Raw genomic sequence first — 19,199 nt, 5'->3', positions numbered from 1 at the left:
CCTTGTAGACTATCACAGATTTATGATGGTTAAATGCATTTTGGTACTCCTTTAACTTCCTGATAATAAATGGTCAATGTTAAACATACATCTATAACACAATTCTTACCAATTATCATTAGGAATGGGTATGCCATTTCTTACAGTTCTATTGATTTATTCAGTACTCCCTATAATTATTTCTTTGCTCTGACTGATGCTCTGAGTCCTACAACCACTTTTGAGAAATACAGGTCCCTCTTATTTCAGAGTCTCCTTATGTGGGCAGTTAGCAAGTGCTGGCTGCTTACCTGGCAATAGACTTGTGTTAATTTGTTGCTTGAGCAAATCTAATTCTTCCAACTGGCACAGGACAGTTATTTCACTTGTACTCTGCATGGATGTCCAGTGGCATTGAGCATTTTAACCATTAGATCCTGCATGCTTAACTAACACAACTCTTTCTCCATGATGAAACTGTGCAATCCTTGAATTAGAGAGCAACTGCAGAATTCATAGAATCCAACCAAGCAAAACTTTAATGCTAGGTTCCTTCTGTAAATCCCCCAGAATGAATCTGTAATCTTCCTGACACACTGGGTTTCCCCCTAACCTCATTTCATCTATCTCTGACTTCATATCTTGTATTTTCTTCTGTAGGTAATATATTTCCTTCTCCCTATTTTCAAAACGCCCTATTTGACCACTTATATTTGGACTTCATTTGTGCCACTGGGTCTCTGACTTTCCAACAATAATTGAGTAATTTCAGTTATGGACTGACATATAATTCTCTACAGATATTCCCAGTATTGATCTTTTCTGTGATGATCTCCTTGTGTAGTTTTTCTCCAGCCTTACATCAGGGGTGTCAAACTCGCAATGTCATGTGATGTGTCGTGACTTTTTTTTTTTTTCTATTGCTGGCAATGGAGTGGGCACGGTTTTGCCATGACGCATCTGTCCCACAGGCTGGCATTTTGACACCCCTGCCTTACATTCTCTGAAGGAGTAGCAGCAACACAAGAAGCTATGGAGACTCTCAAAGTTGAGTTCTCTCTGATATTGCCTTAATCTAATCTAATCTAATCTATCCATCCATGGCTTTTGCTGCTATACAAAATGAAATGAACTCAGTAGAAAAACTAGCATCTCAAGGTTATGATTTCTAGCCTAACTATCTGTCAGGGTGGTTTCTGAAATATTTTTGGAGGCAGTCTCCTAGAGGAGCATTTTCCAATGAAGATGAAGACAGAGTGCCCTGATTTATTTCACAATCAATCTGATGGGAGTCACAAAGTAGCTACCATAGGTACATCAAAGGGCAATAAAATTCCACTATCGAAAGCCGTTTAAGAAGTAGACATCACTGTAGTTTTAATCACACTAATTCATGGTATGTCCCAATGTTTAGGAAGAGTTATTTATATATAAAAGATAAACTGTTATCATTCAAACCAAGTTTAAGAAATATGTGGTCCTGAACTCAAAAGTAACTCGCAATTACTATCTTTCTTGACTGCCTCTCTCACTGGAAATGCCACAGGGAAGGTAGCTGCAAATTTAATTAACACAGTAGGAATAAGATATTGGAGGAATAGCTATGGTATGTTGAAGTTCTGCCTCATCTATTCTTGATATGAGCAGTGTACTTTTTTGCTTGTTTCTTTTCTATTTTTAAATAAGGCCATCAAATTCATTATAATACATATCCAATTTGTCAGGTCTTTTTTTTTTTTAAGATCTACATTATCCTATCAATAAGTATGCATTTCAAATGTGTAGAAGTATGCCTAAGAGCTACTGACTGAAAAAAAGACTACAGATTGAAAAACCTGTATTATTAAATATATAGAAGTTGGTTAACAACTTTCTACAATGGAGACAGTAATCTTTTATCCTCAACTAGAAGTTTGAAACATCTGAGAGCAAATTTGCCTGACACGGGCAATTGGAGACTAGTCACACTGAAACCGCTTTTTGATCCCTTGAGAGGAAAAGCAAACAAATGAACAAAAAATAATACTTCATTGGCAAATACTGTGTGCTTGCAATTTTAAACACCTGACAACAACCTTTACACTAATTTTAAAGGCCTTGGCAGGAGATTAGTTCAGACTCTGTATGAGTTATTGCTCTCTTCAACCATAGCTAGCCATGAGAGGGCAACATTTCACTTAGAAATCTCAAGAAATATGAAATTAACTTTAATTACTATAATGTATTTAATTACATAATATTTCTGACACACTGCATGAGTTCAACAGGCTAAAAGTGTTTTGCTGCTGTTTTTTATTGGTACTCAGTGTTCGATGCATCTCGCTGCAGTGTTCAATAATAGTCAGCCAGTATTGATGGATTCCAGTTGGCCTGATAGTTTTTCCATTGAGGCAATGTCCTGGTGAAACCTTTTGTGATGTGTGTCACTGACTGTACCTATATTTTTCAGGAAAGAAGTCCAAGTATGAATGCAGAAAATAAATCTTCAGTGATGTTGCATTTCAGGATCTTGTATTCTGTAAAAAGTTTCTCAATTAACTGAATAAAGCTGGTGCTCTGTAGTTGCCCAAAAAATTCTCAACCACATCGTTGAGTGCTTTCCAGACAATCTTCTCTGGCCCTACCAACAGATCTTTAAGCTGCTTGTCATTGATGACATATCTGATATGTGGACAAACAAAAATGCCTTTCTTAATCTTGGCATCAAGAAACATCTGCCTCAAATAAGAAACACCTTCATTTTCCTTGTTCATCACTTTAACAAAACTTTTTATCAATCTGAGTTTTATGTGAAGTGGAGGCAAAAATATCTTTGTCAGATCAACAAGTGGTTGATGTACCATGTTTTTCTGTCCTGGAACCAAATTCTTTCAGAGGGGCCATTTCTTTTTAATGTAATGTGATTCTTTTGGACAGCTGTCCTATTTGCATATGTAACAACAATACTTGGTACATCCCAGCTGCATTTCAAGTGGCAGAGTCACTACTTTTAGATAGTTGGACAGATATTCCAGTTGTACCTGTTGTACAGGATGTGCTTCCACAACAGTTCCATGGGTTTTTTTTTTCATCCATGCAGCATAGTCAACAGATACTGAAGGGTATACATTACCATTGTGTAAGAAGACAGCCTTGAGGCTTAACATTGATGAATCAGGAAAGAGATGTCATTTTAGTAGATATTAGAAATTAGTAAACTTAAAATGAATAAGCTTAGTAAATTAGTAAACATAAAATATATAAGAAGAAATAGCAAAAACAAGAGATTTCTATAAACTGGTACATGATAGCTTAAATTACAGGCCATTTTCATGATTTGCAGCCAAAAATCTATAACAAAAATGTTCAAGAAGCAAAATCTTTGTTGTCCAGTATTTTCAATTCCTCCTTGAAGTAAGCCAAGTAAATGCACAGTGAAAAATACTAAATTACATAATACCATATGTCTTCAATGCTGACCATTACCTGACCACCCAAAAAGAAAATATTTACAAATGTTTACCTCAGTGATTCAACAAATTACTGAGGTAAACATTTGCTTCTTAAATGTTATAATAATATAGTACAAAAAGTGCCCTCAATTCCTCTTGCTGGCATGACAAAAAGCATTCAAAGGTATCAAAGGGATAATTCCTAATTTGCTGCACGTGGCTTCTCCAAAATTAGCACTGATGGGTGATGAAAGAAAACAAGCAAGCTCAGAGAGCACCAAAGACCCCTCATTATCCAAAATTATTTACATCATAGAATGTAACAGTATGTAACCTTACATATTATCTAGTGCAACCCTGTGCACAAATTTATGTATTTGTGCCCTGATTTGAAAACCTCCAGCAAAGGGGGGGGTCACCGTCTTATAGGCAAATTGTTCCACTTCTTAACAACTCTTAACATCTAGAACAAGGGTCCCCAACCCCCAGGCCGTGGCCAGTGTGGAACTGGGCTGCATAAATGGCAGGCCTGCGTGCATGCACAGCTTGACTTGCGCGAGCAGTGGGCCTGCGCATATGCATGCAGGTACCAGCCTGCCGGTCGTGCAAGTTGAGCTGCATGTGTGTGCACATGCGCACTGGTCCGCCACTCACATGGCCCGGTTTCCCTCTGCCCCTCCCCAGTTGGACTGCCAAGTTGCAAAGATTGGGGACCGCTGATCTAGAAAACCGTCTTACTATTTAGCCTAGATTGCTTATCTTTTAAATTTAACCCATTGGTTATTTTCCTTGATTTGGCTCTAATATAGGCCATGTTCATTCATCTTATAAGTAAGAGCTATTGACATATTTGTAGCTGCTCTTAATATTCTTTTTTGCAAACTAAACATGTCTAGTTCCCCTAACTGAACCTCATAGGGATTGGTTTCCAGAAAATTATCTTGGTAACTCTCCTCTGAATTCCCTCTATGTCATTTTTAAAATGTGGTATACTGGTCTTAATACTTTAAGTGTGGTCTTGTTGCAAGAGAATACAATGAAAATTGCTTCTATTAGTACTGCTCTAGAATACACTGGCTATTTTAGTTGCTTCATCACATACCTTAGTCGTACACAGCTGTGGGTCATCAGTTCTCCTAGATCGGGGTACACTGGCTGAGGAATTCTGGGAGTTGAAGTCCACAAGTCATAAAAGGGCCATGTTTGAAGACCCCTGCCCTAGATCCTTCTGATATATCACCAAATTAGGTTTCCAGATTCCATTGTACAAGAAAATTTAAAGACTCCAAAGCATATTTTTGAAATAAACAAAACACAAACTCAGCTAAAAAGCAATTCTGTATTTGGAATTCTCAGCTGCACTAAAGGAATTAAGAACTAACAAGAAAAATAACTGATCAAAGAAGATTAGCAATTAACACAGGGAATTCAAGGTTTTTGAATAGTGGCTAACCTAAAATAATAACTTTAGGCATTAAATCATAGGCCCCTAGTTTAATCTAAAATCCTTTGCTGTATAGGAGGGGTATGATCCTAATTCTCTCCACTTCTTGTTATGAATTCAAATACACACATGAATTAACCCAAACCCAATTAACCTTATCAATCACACTGAGTACTATGCCCTATCACATACCAATAAGTATCTGTAATTGTAATCAATCAAATAAAAGGATGATTTGCGTATGTCTATAGAAAGTGCTTGTAAATCTACACAACTTTAGGCTTCTTTTACTTTTGCTTCTGGTACAGATCCTGCCAATAAGCCAATGTAATTGTGAGATAATTCTTCTTCCATATGCATTTGATTTTTTTTTTACCTAAGATACAGGATTTTATACTTGACATCCTGTTAGTTTAGTCTCAACATTCCTGTGTTGGTTGTTTGAAATTATAATTTTGTTTTCTAATTAGCCAATCTCTCTAGTCTGATGCCATCTGCAATTTCAATAAGCATTCCTTACCTTCTATCCTCTAACTCACTTATAACAATTCTGACTAGCACAGAGCCAAGGACAGAGCCCTAGAGGCTGGGGCTCATTTGATATTTGCCTCCAGTGTGATGAATTATGTATGAGGACTTCTTAAGTGTGTTTATTCCATCAGCTACAAATTCACTGGATGCAGTACACAGCCCTCATTTATTCATCTTGTCAGCAAGCCTTTGAGCATGTTCCTGTATCCAGTGTTTTTCTTCAATACTTAGATAACTTCTATGTCCAAATGTGTTTTTTTTACACAGAGGTAGCACATGTACCAATTGTGCTCTTTCATGGAAAAGAAGGATCTGGTTGCTAGATATGGGCTGATTACATCCACTGCAGTAGTCTATCTGGATGCCTCTGAAACATAAACTGTCTCTGAAGAGTGTGTAGTAGTCTCTCCTTGGGCAACTTGCTAGAACAGCAACATTTTTTTTTTCATGTACAGAGTTCCCTATAGTTTTGAAGCTTCAGAAACTTCCAGTTTATTTCTGAGCATAGAAATTGTTGACCTTTATATCCTTAAATAACTACGATTTCCTGTGACATCAAAGGCCCTGCTCTCATAAAGGTTCTAGAAGTTCCCATTTTAGAAGCAAAATTTACCCTGTCTTTTACTGGACCCTAAAATCTTTTTTCCCCATTCTTAAACTTCTTGTTTATCAGCTTCTATAAAATTACATTGCTGAAATTAATTTTAACTTCTGTTTGTAGTTTTTAAATGCAAATAGAATTTGAGACATTGTATCAACTTTTGAATATATATGTAAAATAAGTTGATTCAATCCATCCTATTTATTAAAATGAATTATTTTATAGGATTTATCAGCTGCAACAAGTAAGTAAGTAAACTTACTTTAAGTAAGTTAAAATTATCACCTATATTCTAAAGACTTCTAGAGAAATAACTAGCTGGAAATAAATGCAGATTTCTTCAACTTGAAGGAAGCCAAATTTTAATGCTTCTTGCACCCAAACAAGCTTGGGGTGCCCTTTGGTCATGTAATACAAATGATTCCTGCCAAAATGTGTAATGTTTTGCTGTGGCGTAAAAGTTCTGATCAGCATTAAACAAATTCAGCAACACAAATTAGATAATTGATGCTTTTTTATACGTTCAAGGCAAGGGGCATTAAGGCTTTCAATTTATTTTACCAACTTCAAAAATTAAAATGCTTTATTGTCCTTATTCAAATCTGGACCTCTCTCACACAGCCTTTTAACCTTGGAAGCAACCTGGGCCCTGACTACTTTGGACAGCCAAACAAACCTATTGAGCCCACAACATCAGGGAGATTCTTGAAACAGGGATCTGCAAAACAAGCTGACAAACTAGGATCTGCAAAATCTTTATCTTTGAAGCTTCTGCCTACCTAGAAATTAAAATTTCCATAGGAGGAATCTTAATGATTCAATGACAACTCAGTACAGACTTGTGGTGGAATGTAGTCTGGATTCCCAGAGGGAGGGACTTTGCCCATTCCAGTGGGCAAAGAGGCAGTGCTTGGAAAGTTTGGTCTGCAGAAAGAGGTTTAAAACAGTTCCTCACCAGCTATTCCCAGATATACTTGTAGTTATGCAAATAGTTCCTTTAGTCTGGCAAGATTCTATTTATAGGTGATGACAATTAAAGGAAACTACTCTTAAGTAACTACACATGCTGTTCTTGGTTCTCCGGCTTGAGAAAATTGTCTAATAACTTAGTCCCTGGATTCCAATGTAAAAGCCCATCCCTTCAATTCATTTCACTCCACTTTACTAGTGTAAGACATTCACTTTCCAGATACAGCTTTTAATGTGCTTTGCTCCATTGTTCCCCATAAGTTTCCTCCAGTCTTGTCCTCCCTTCCATTGCCCTTAAAAAGAATGGACTTTCATTCCTGTAAAATATCTTTATACAATATATTTCACTACAGTCTAATAATTTTGATCTTTTGTTTGTCTTGAAAGAATTATAACTCTTCACAAGGTTATTTTCAGAGAATATATGAAGGAGAAAGAGGGTGAGGTGGAAAAACTGTTATTGGGAAAGATTTTGAAAGCTTAGGAATGTTAATTTTATCTCTTTGACATACTTTTTTTCTGTATATACTTAAAATAAATAATCTTACCTAAGAGTAATTCTTTTTTCCTCACTTGCTGTTAGACTGATGAACAAAGTGTTTTCAGTGATTAAACCTCCCCTGCTCTTCTAAATGTACATTTAAACTACTATGTCAATTAACTATCTAAAATGGAAAAAATGGTCAATATGAAGATGGAAGATAGAGACACAAAGAAGCCTGAGAAATAAAGACAAAATGCAACAAAACACTCAGCTAAGTACAAGATATTTCTTAGATAACAAATACTTGAAAGGTGACTAGATCACAGGTTCTTTTTTGAATCATAAATAAAATTGAGCCAGAATCAATAAAGATTGGAAGAGAGTTAGCTCCATTTCTGTATCTCCCTTCAAAGAATGGGAGAAACATTTATTTTACAAGGAAATGAAAAAGAAACTGTAAATTATAAATGTCTTTAATTAGTTCACAAATTAATATTTCACTGATAAAAATATAATCTATTTTAGCTATCCATTTTTCAGAGACTCTTTATCTACATTACTTTACTTAAAGTCCAGCTTCACTATATTTTTGTATCTTTATATTCTACATCTCGAATACAATTTTTTATGCTGACTTCTAATTTTCTTTTGTCTTCAACTCTTTATATTTGTGTGGTCACCCTCTATTGTGTGATAATCTTTTTCCACACAGAAAGACCTCTGCTTTATCTCTCTTTTTGCTTTTTGTCGTACGTTTTGACTTTTTCTATGCCTGTTCTGCTTATTTGGGGATTACCGACTCTTCCCCTCTTCTAAATCCTGACTCGAGTTGAAGGAAATGAAAAAAACTTTCCCGCATACTGGGTCTGGAGGGAAGAAAAAAAATGTATTTCTCTCCCATTTTCTCAGCTGCTGCCTCCTTTTCCATTGCATCTTTCTCAGCGGGGCAACTTAACCTTTAGTTTTATTACTTTGAGTAAGCCTGGGCTTTAGCTCCATTTATTCAGCCTCTTCTTCATGAGCTTTAGGGTTGCAGAGCTCCCAGGTAGCCATTTTGTCTTCTTCTTCCCTTCTTTCCAATGCTGTTTGATTGGCAGCAGGGTTGTTCTGACAATGGGGGAGGGACAAGAAAGGAGGAGAAGGAAGTCTGTCCTTCTACCAACTACCAGCTAGAAGAATTCAGGATGGTAGAACAACAAAAGGAAAATCTATTTACTTAAGTGATCTCATAGAGTTAAAAACCTAGAAGTGAAAAGTAAATGACCCTGAGAATGTGACTACTAGTAGTTAGATCAATCCATTTATCCAATAATTTGTGGGGGGAAAAACAGGAAATGTAATTATTGGGTGATGAGCTGAAAAACTATAGGTACCTAGATTACAAACATAAATTTACTCTTATACACATGCAGATAAGCCAACGATGTTAGAGCTAAAATATACCCCCAAATTATGTTTCTTTAACCATATTTGAACAGGTGTTTCTTTTTTAAATATTCTTTCTGATAGGCCCCATCGTCTATTTTCTTAATTTTCACTTTAGCCTTTTTCTTTTGCCCAGTATCTTTCTTAATCAATATGTTCTGCTGAATCAAAGAATCTTTCCATATTGTTGTAGGTGTTACTGTAGATATAAAAGGTAAGTCAAGTACAATATCTTTGTGAGAGGCATTTGCCCATTCATTTTTGCTGAAAATCTTTTTCTTTCTTTTTCTCTCTGCTTCTCTTATCATTTTTTGTCTCTCCAGTTCTAGTGTTTTTCCTGGCATTTCTGCAGTCCATTTTGTCCATCTTTTTTCTTATCTTCAAATTTGTTTTGTGATGTTAAAGCAGCAGTTCTCAACCTGTAGGTCGCGACCCCATTTGGGGTCGAATGACCATTTCACGGGGTCGCCAAACAACGCAGTCCGCCATTTTTTTTCCTCTTTTCCTTAGCTGTGCTACTCCCTTTTATTCTATTGGCTTTCAAAAGACAATAGGAATTGTCCAGGCTGTCTCTGCCCTGCTGAGCCCGCCAAAAGTCCCATTCTGCAAACAGTGCTGCAAGTTGTCTGCAGCGAAGGCAAGCTGTCTGGAAGTTTCTACCCCTCCCTGCTGAGCAACTACTAAAAATGTAAGTAAAAGAGGGCCGGAGGGGGTGGGAGGCTGGCGGGCACAGGGAGGGTTGCTGGCGTGCGTGGGGCCCGGCGGGCGCCTTACCTCCCTTGGGTTGGGCCAGCTAGTGGTCCAGCCGGTGGTCGGCCTGCTGTCTCTGCCGCTTGCCAGCTACACCTCGGCCGGTTCATGGGGCGGCACCACACATGCGTGGTGCTCCCGGGCAGGGAAAATCCTCGACTTATGACCAGTTGGGTAGTCCTCGACTTACAACCGGTTGGGTAGTCCTCGACTTACGACCGGTTGGGGGTTGCGGCATTAAAAAGGTTGAGAACCACTGTGTTAAAGTATAAGTTGTCTTTTCCAAATCCAGTATTTCTTGTAAATTATTTTCCACTTGGGTTAAATCATACTTCTTTGTTTTGTTAGGTTCCATCTTTAAGTCTCTATCCTCAAATTTGTATTCAGTTGTCTGTTTTATCTGTTCCTTCTCTGTTGTTTCCTGGGATTTTTTTGTTGTAAAGTTAAATTGGAGATGAATTGGTTTATACTTTCAAAGTTATTTTGGATTTCTTTGTGGTTTGAAATCATTGTTATTTGAATTAGTTGCAACATATCATATGTCTCCTCTTGAAAAGTATTTATTTTTTCTTGGTAGGTTCTTTCTATATATGACCAAGAATCCAAATTTTCTTTTCTCTGCAAATAGCTTTGGGGTCAGAGTTAAATAGATACTTGTAATCCAGAAAGTTCAAAAAAGTTTTTTTTTGTTCCCTGAAGTTTGTAAGTCTCACTTTGTCTGCAGCCCAGATTGTTTTCTTTTTTGTCACAGCTGTTCTCTGTTGTTAGAGCTTTGAAGGTCACACGTAAAAGATTAGTTTTTTCCAGATTTTGCCAAGTCTTGCATGAAAGCCATAGCTGTCATAGTCTTCATCCACCACTAGATGTCAGCACTGATTTATTTTTCAAATTTTCAAAATGAACAAATTGCCTTTAAAATGAGAATCTTAACCATTCAGTAATTTCAAACATCCAAATTTAGGTTTTATAGTCATTTCATTTCATTTCAATACGTTTTGGTCCTCCATAAAAGGTTTAATTTACTGCTTCCGTTAGTAAAAGGGTGGGGCAAAAATCCTCCTCCTTCACTTTCGGAGGTTTTTTGCTTCTTGGGATTTTTTTTCTTCTTCAGGAAAGTTGATAAGTAGGATAGAGAAAATCGATGTTCTTACCCAGATTCAAACACACTGTTTACAATCAGCTTAATATAATGCTTTTGACTTTAGTTGTTTGCAGCTTGGGGTAGACTCTGAACTTAGGCTAGCCTTTCTCCTGTTGGTTTCTAGAAGGCTTCTCTTGGATCGATCGGATCGACCGTCGTCTCTCCAAGGTCCCCGGGACTTCCTTCCTTCTTTGCCACCTCTTTGGGGTGGCTCCTGGCCCATTTAGGGTCCCCTAACAGGAAGAAACTCAGCCGAAGGGCATGGAGTACCGAATCCCTCAACTGCTGAGCTGCTGCGCAGGACCAGAAGTCACCTCCAAATTATGATTTATCCATGATGGGCTTATCCCTGAGTATATATGGTAATACTTTCTAAGTACCCATATATGATTGGAGATAAGAACATCCATAGATAAACAAACCTTGATTTTTTTAACCAAAATACCATAAAAAAATGTGCCATCCTCAAATAAGGCAACTGTGAAGATTAACATTTACAAAAATGTCAAAGGTCTGCTTATCTGCAAGTGGCATATTTTTTATATTTTGGTGAAAAAAATGAGGGTTGGCTTATCTGCAAGTATATATAGTAATTTTTGGATGGAATAGTCCATTCTCATTTGCTTCTTTGATCTCAGGGATCATCTATAACTGATGATGCTTGGCCTTTTAAGGGACTTGTTCTTATCATATCACCTCCACTTCATCCCCAACATAGTATGGAGGCACCCTAACATCATCTGTTTTACTTCTTTTCCTGACACAAATCTTGCCATAAGGACTAAGTACAATGCCTCAGTGATATTGCTGGCATGATCAATGGGTAGAATTTTCCTTCCTCCTATTGGCTGCTTAAGTTTGCTGTGGGCATGCCCTTTCTTTTTCAGCTGGTCACTGACCATTTTGTTTTGGGCTGCAAGTAAGATCAGGTACCAAGCTTATGTGATGGGATCTGACGCAGGAGGAGAGGCAAAGCCTGGAGTCAAGAAATCAGCCTGGAGTTGTTACATTCCCACAAACGATCCAAGTCCAGTTCCTCTTGAATTGTGTTAAATATTATATAGCACCTATTTAGTACTGACTATTGACTAAATTCTTGTGTATAGGAATGAACAATAAATTATCTTAACTGAAACTTAACATGTGTTCCTGATTCTTCATGCTTGACATTTGCTTATGTAAAGCATAATCAGTCCTTTGGTTAGATGTGGCATGAGTTCTGTTTGTACATGTACTAATCTTCTGGAACTTCTTGGACCTGCTTTTAAAAATAAACTTCAAAAGACCAATGCATTTATGACCTCTCCCAACCAAAAAAAGAGGATTACAGCTAATTTAAACTAGGGAAGTGATACTCCCAAATAAATGTATAACAGGATTTTCACAAATTAGCTTTATTGTTTATTAGTTAGAGAAGGTACTACCACTTGGGTTATTCCAAAATTTATAGACCACTTGGACTATGCATACTCTGCGGGCTACTTCGAGGTGCTGCCAACTCCATTTCAAATATGATTGTCACACTTCTGAAAGAGCAATGCTTGTTTATTTATATGGAAATGCTAATCTTCTAGAATGGACTTGTATGACAGCGTGATCATTTTTTAATATGTGGATATCAATCTTGATATAATGAAATCTGTCTTCCAGAAGACTGATATTTGTAGATAAAAATGACAACCTGACTGACTTGTTATCAGGGTTCAGAGGAAGCACAGGATAATGTGGGATGCCTCTGCTGATGTACCTGCAAGCTTTCTGCTATGCCACTCTATATATTCCCACTCCATATTGATCTAGCAGCTGGGATTTTTTTTTAATTGACAGCAAAATAAATTGCCCTACACAAGGCCAATAAACACCCCTTTCACTTGTGCAACTGGAAAAATAACAAAACTCTGCACCTTGAGCACATGTCTTGAGTCTGCCAACCCACCTGTCACTTGTTATGGAGAGTAACTGGTTTTCCTGTCTGCGGATGATTTAGGGTGCGAGAGGAAAGAAAACTGGAGAATCTTCCAATGGCTCCCCTGAAATTGTCCCATATTAGATCTGTAAGGAAAGAACCATCTGCTGGCCTTGTTGTTGCAAAACAATAGAGCTTGGCTATGGGGACAGCACAATTTATGTTGACACAAGAATGGAAAGAATGCATATTAATCCTGTCATGAAGTGCCCTGAGGTAGACTAGCGAACAGCTATCCTGATTTATTTGAAAATGAAATACTGCATCCCAAAGAATGAAGTCCCAGGAAAATTTGACAGCATACTTCAAAAATCCAGATGCATTTACATACAGGATTTCTCCTCATATATAGCTATATAGCAAACTGTAACTATGTATAACTTCTGATGCTGTATAACTTCTGAAAAGGAAATACAAAAATTAATTTAATTGGAACAAAACAATTAATAAAGTTTAAAAATATGTATTTTTTAATTCTAAATCTATTGAGTTTCTGAAGCATTAATCTGCCAGTTTCTTAGAGCCTTTCTGAAAATGCTAGTTAGCAAATTCCTCAACTCAGCAAACAATAGCTAGTGGTAGAGTAAGTCCATGGTTCACTTCTACATTTTTTCACGTATCGGTTATTTACTTATATAAAGCACCTTATAATAAAGACAAACAATAGTGTCAGCTCTGGTATATAACCCACAACATTCCTTTGGAATCCTATTTCTTTATAGATGTTTATAGAAACCTGACATGTCAATTCATTGCCAGCTTTTATCTGATAGTTTATCAGAGTACAGGCAAGTAGTACAGGAATTGATTTTTCTGGAAAAGAATTTCAGAAATAATCCAAAACAAAACCCAGATAAATGTTGAAAAAGTTAGCTTTGCTGGATGTCAAGAATTAAAAATAGCCTAGTTTTTCACCAGTTGTTTGTACTTTAACTTGAGACTCTTTCCAGATAGTCAACTGCATATTTGTGTATTTTTCAAAAAAATTGGAAATATTCAAAGTCTCTTAAAATGTTGATTTTATGAGAAATATTTTCTCAGATTTTTTAATTCTTCTACTGAAATAGCAGTATTTTTATTTATATTTTATCAATTTATCAATTTGTCGCCCATTTTGTGGTTCAAAGCAACTGAGCATCATTATACTAACTTATTTTTTAAAACATTTTTCCAGGAAACAGTTGGATGTTCTTTTTAGTAAAAAGTTGTCTAATGATTTATTGAAAGGATACAGAATGGGTTATTTCTAGTATCTTTAACGGTCACATTTGAACTACAATGTATGTAGTTCTCATCACTGTTCCATCTCAGAAATGATACTGAGACAAGAACAAGAGGTTGTACAGAAAAGGGAAATTTCCCTTTAATTAAAAATGACTTATGACCATTTTTCACATGACCATTGCAACATCCCTATGGTCACCTGATCACTTGGCAACTGACTCATATTTATGACAGTTGCAGTTTCCTGGGGTCATGTGATCACCTTTTGCAACCTTCTGACAAGCAAAGTCAACAGGAAAGCCAGATTCACTTAACAACTATGTTAACTAATTTAAGAACTGCAGTGATTGACTTAACAACTGTGGCAAGAAAGGTTGTAAAATGGGCAAAACTCACTTAACAAATATCTCACTTAGCAACAGAAATTTTGGGCTCAATGGAGTCATAATAAGTCAAGGCCTACCTGTATCCCCTCATACATTGCATACTTCATAAAATACTAACCAAAGGTCCCAAACATGGACTTGGTTGTCACTGAACTCAATAAGGCAGCAATTCACACAGATTAGATTGTTTTATTAAACAGGAATCCTGGAACAGATGACCTTCTGTCTCTTTTACCAGAAAAGGCATCTTTATCTGCACAGAGTGATAAGCTAGTAATACCACATTCATAGTCAAAAAGAAGTAAAGATAGCTAAAGGAATGTTCTGAAAACTTAGTTGTCACTGTGATATTAAAATGGATAAAAGCGAACAAAATCCTAAACCATCAAAATATCTGGGGTTCATATCCAGGAACAAATTATTATCCTACAGATGAGTGAATTCAGCTATGACACGGGTTGTGATGGTACTCAACACTTAATAAAAAGCACTACTGGTATTTTCAAACAGTGTAATAAAACAGAGAAAAACTGTGTAAGATATTTCAATTTAGATTTATTGTTCTACAAACTTAGGGTTTTTTTATTTAAATGATCAGCAATTGAAAAATATAACTGCTATTATTTATTTGTGTTCAAACAAATGAACAGCAACGCATTAACTCCATTTTCAGTTTTCTTTGACTAAAATAGAATAAAAAGTCATTTTAAAGGTTCATGCTCTTCTCCTTCTTCCTCTTTATAAGGACTGTTCTTTAAGGTCTTACATGTGGTTGCAATAATAAAAGCCTTCTGCAAGAATAGTTAGCTTTTTGCTGTTAAAATTATGTACTGCCACTCATCAGTTTATTGATTCAAGGAAATAAATCTCCACAGGAGCAAATATTGACTTTTGTTATGAAAATGGAAGTGAATAGCTTACTGAACATTGATTTTAGAAAAGAATGAAAAAGGACAAGTCTTTAATTCCCCCAATGTTCTTTCTCAGACTGAAATGTTATCTCTTTTAAAAATAATACTACTTCTAGAAAGCAATGAAGTTGACAAACCCATTTATACAGAAAAGGATGCTGAGGCCAAGTGACTTCAACTTGATTCTGCATGTGAATATTACAGAATGCTGGTTTGCTATACAGGGGATGTGAAAGATACTTAGTTTTTATTAAATATTATGCTAATTAAATGTCATGCTCCCTGAACATCTCAATGAAGTTACATGATGATTTCCAGGAGATCAACCTATGTTTGGATTCTGCACGTATGCTGGGGATAATGTTTGTGATGAAAAAGAAGGCGGAGTATGTAGAATACATAGTCGCAATAAGGTCACCCGTGGTGTGAAGTTTAGCCCAGCAGTCCAGTTAAAGCAAGCTGTTATCTATACAAGGTGGTGACAATACATGAAGTTGCTGGAGGCAGATGATCACTTTAGTTATAATGGCAAAGATGTCATTACATTCTGTGAGGGAGAAAGAAATGGCAAACCACTCCAAGAAAACCACAGCTGTAGATGAGATAGTGACTGAGAATGTGGTCCTAGAATATGAGCCCCTCAGGCTGGATGGTAACATGTTACTGAAGAAGTGTTGAGGATTGTTTGGTGTATTAATGCTGTTTCTGATATGACTAGACTAAAGCCTTCAAGATATGTAGTTGCTGATGTTGGTAAACAGGAAAAGAAAATCCTAAATCTTTTATTTATTTTATCAAATTTAGGTACAGCCCCTTTTACACTCAGAATGACCCTGGCCATTGTATAGTTAAAAGCATAAAAACCATATAAAATGCAGTGGTATATTTACAGTCTCATATTTACAACAGTTCATAAGAGAATATATTGGTTAGACTTTAAGATGACACAAGACTGGGTGTGATACTGATTATACTGCATGAATGTAAATAGGATACACTTTGGTTTCAACATTAAAAAATGTTTTTGTTTATTTAGTGTTAGGTCTCTAATATTCTTATGATATACTGCTGTATGACAATTGGATAATTTGTTTCCTCCTAAGTCTAAATATTACACTAACTTTACCTTTACACAGACTGAGTACAAAACAGGCAAGTGGGCAAGAACTATTCCAAATACACAATTCTAAAGGAATGTCAGAAGTAAAATGGAATCAGCTATAAATACTCTGTCTTTTCAAAATTTCCTAATTGTTTTCATGACGGCCAACTTTAATGGAAACAGTTCAAGCCAAATATTTGCGTTGGCTGAAGGTACTGGAATTATGGTCCTAAAAATATGCACTGCAGTTTCTCAAAGCCCCTTGTGAAGGCACTGACATAGTTCAAGGATTTTCAATAAATAGCTAGCAAAAGGCATAGAGATATAACTCTTTATCTTAATTCTTGTATCTGGGTTATGCAATCTGTTCCTTCATTTTGATATTATTAACTGACTTAAGAAGAGGGAAAATTGAGAATCACAATGTTGGAGACAAATGCAAGCTTGTAGAAAGCTGTGTGGTACATGCAAATATTTTCCTTTGAAAATTAAAAGCTTGCTGGATTTTTAAAGTTCAATTTGTTTAGCAGATCTGCTTATCTGTTGTCTACTGAACTGTGTAAGCAGCAGCCAGACCCCCCCCCAAAAAAAAAATTCACAGAAATTTGAAAAAGGAATTGTTTAAAAAGAGCTTTATGATAATACTGAAGTGAATTCCTAAACAACACTACAGTCTGTATAGAATATCCATAAAGGTCATTAGCAAACCCAAGAACACTTCAGCAGAATTGAATTGCATATGATTGAAGAAATAGTATAGAATTATCAATCTCCACTACCTTGAAAAGTCAAACAAGGTAGGTAAAAACATAGCTGTTTTTCTTATATGCCTGGCCTTCAGGAACTACTCTAAACTCAATATCCTCAATTGGAACTTAGGTTCCAGCTCATTAAACTTTATACTTCTACATTTTAGTTGGCTGGCACATTTCATATTTCTACTATTAATTGAAATAAGGGCTGCACCCATCAATTGCCATCTTGAGGGCTAAAACGACATCTCAACCTTTGACAGGTTTTGAATAAATCTATTAATCAATGGAAGCAATGTAAATTCCGAATTCATCCATAATTTGGGCAAAGTTATTTAACACTATACTCACAAAGTTTCTCAGTATCAGGGAAATTAGTTGAGAAAGAGTCATGTAATGGGCTATCCACAAAGTTGTGGTATTCATGCATGCTGTAACTATGGAGGAGGAAGGAGTATGTATGGGGTTGTATGTGTACCTGGGATGGGTTGCCAGATGGAATAAAACCATATCGAGTTTTGAAAACCAGTAAGTTTGCTTAGTATTGATGGTATGGCAAAGGAGGAACTGATGCTTAATAATCAAGATTTGCACTCACATATGTGCAAAAGAAGGCAATATACTTCTCCTTGAAGTGCTTGCTACAGCAGGAGGAATGTATTGCAGTTTCCATGGCTTTCCTAATTCAACTTCTTGTTCAAAATCAGGGTTTGAAAAGCCCATTCAGACCATTAAGACTAACTCCTTGTTCAGTGAAGGAATCCTAATTAAAGTATTCTCAATAGTAGGGTCTCTAGACTTGATCCAAAAATACACAGTGAAGGCGAATCCACTATCTCTCTGGGTAATTGGTTCCACTATCAAAAAGCTCTTACTTTTAGGATGCTTAAATCTGCCTTCCTTTAATTTAAATTCATTCTTCTGTGACCTGCACTCAAGAACATCAGAGAATAATGCAATGTTCATTTGAAGCAATCTTGGGAGGAAAGTTTGTGGCAAAATTATATCATTCACTTTGGTGAAAACGTATAGCACCAGCATCACCCCAAAAATGGTTAACACAAATACATATTAAGTTTGTGCTTATGCATATATATTTATATAGCTATGCATAGATATATTCACTTTCTAATGTGCAGCTCATTCAGCATTAAGAACTTCTACACACTTGACTAAACCTAGGTCAGGAATTCCACGTTCACTTTCCCCAAGACTCAGTAACTTTTCTCATAGGGCAATATTCCTAAACCTTACCATTTGAACCTTACAACTAGATCTGCCATTTTGCAATGATCTTTCTGAACTTTGATTAGTAGATCATGGGACTGTTGAAGATGATAATGCTATCTACATTATGTGTTAGAAGACCACTCTCAGAAAATAAATGAGCCTTTCCCATAGTCTGAATCTAGCCAAACAACATTCTCAGCCTAATGATAAGTCTCATCCTACAACTGAAAAAACAGTAGGTCTCTTTTAGTAATAGAACCAGTGGTAACACTTATAACAAGTAGAGCTCAAGCTGCTCTCGGGGTTTTTTTTTATGTTTGTGTTTCTTTTCCTTAAATCCTAGACAAAGAGATTAAACTGTACTTCTCCTCAAGTTGAGATTGCCCCAAAACAAAATACCTCCTTTTCCTCTACCCAAGTTTAAGTGGAAGAAATCAAGAAAAGGGGCAAAGTGGGAAATTATTCACATGTTTCTGAAAGCAAAGAAAGTAAACAACACACCAAATAAGCTGAAATTCCTACCAAAAAAATCCAAAATGACTCTAGAGTTACCTTACGATCTTCTTTAAAGAGTTCTGCTGCTGTTGTGAAATGTGGAATTGAGTTTTTACAATGTGGACACCCTGTGGGATAAAGAAACATAGTGATAAGCCACATGAGAAGTGTTTGGCAATAAAAAGCCCCATCAGAAGTTCACAGCAAGTTTGAAAGCTAAGCAATAGCCCATTTATCTTCCTATGAATGAGTCAGATGTTTTCATTTATTTTATTTATTAAATTTCACCACACGGTGACTCTGTTCATGTGTAATTCTCACACTATTTACACACAATGGTAATAGCACTTGTAGCAGCAAACATATACAAACTCATAC

General features: G+C 36.3%; 1 protein-coding gene across 2 annotated transcripts in view; it reads right to left on the bottom strand.

The window, feature by feature from the left end:
* SEC22A (SEC22 homolog A, vesicle trafficking protein) overlaps window positions 1-18,987 on the bottom strand; it is an 85,364-nt gene extending 66,377 nt beyond the window's left edge. For both annotated transcript variants that reach the window (XM_039351977.1, XM_039351972.1), the window contains exon 1: window positions 18,879-18,987. The gene's annotated coding sequence lies outside the window, so the exon portion shown is untranslated. The remainder of the gene's footprint in view (window positions 1-18,878) is intronic.
* Window positions 18,988-19,199: the final 212 nt, after the last annotated feature.

The sequence above is a fragment of the Crotalus tigris genome, unplaced genomic scaffold (genome assembly GCF_016545835.1).
Source record: "Crotalus tigris isolate CLP2741 ecotype Arizona unplaced genomic scaffold, ASM1654583v1 scf7180000018394.372285, whole genome shotgun sequence".
Lineage (NCBI taxonomy): Eukaryota > Metazoa > Chordata > Lepidosauria > Squamata > Viperidae > Crotalus > Crotalus tigris.
The sequence above is the reverse complement of the archived record's forward strand: the minus strand, read 5'-3'. Positions and strand labels throughout refer to the sequence as shown.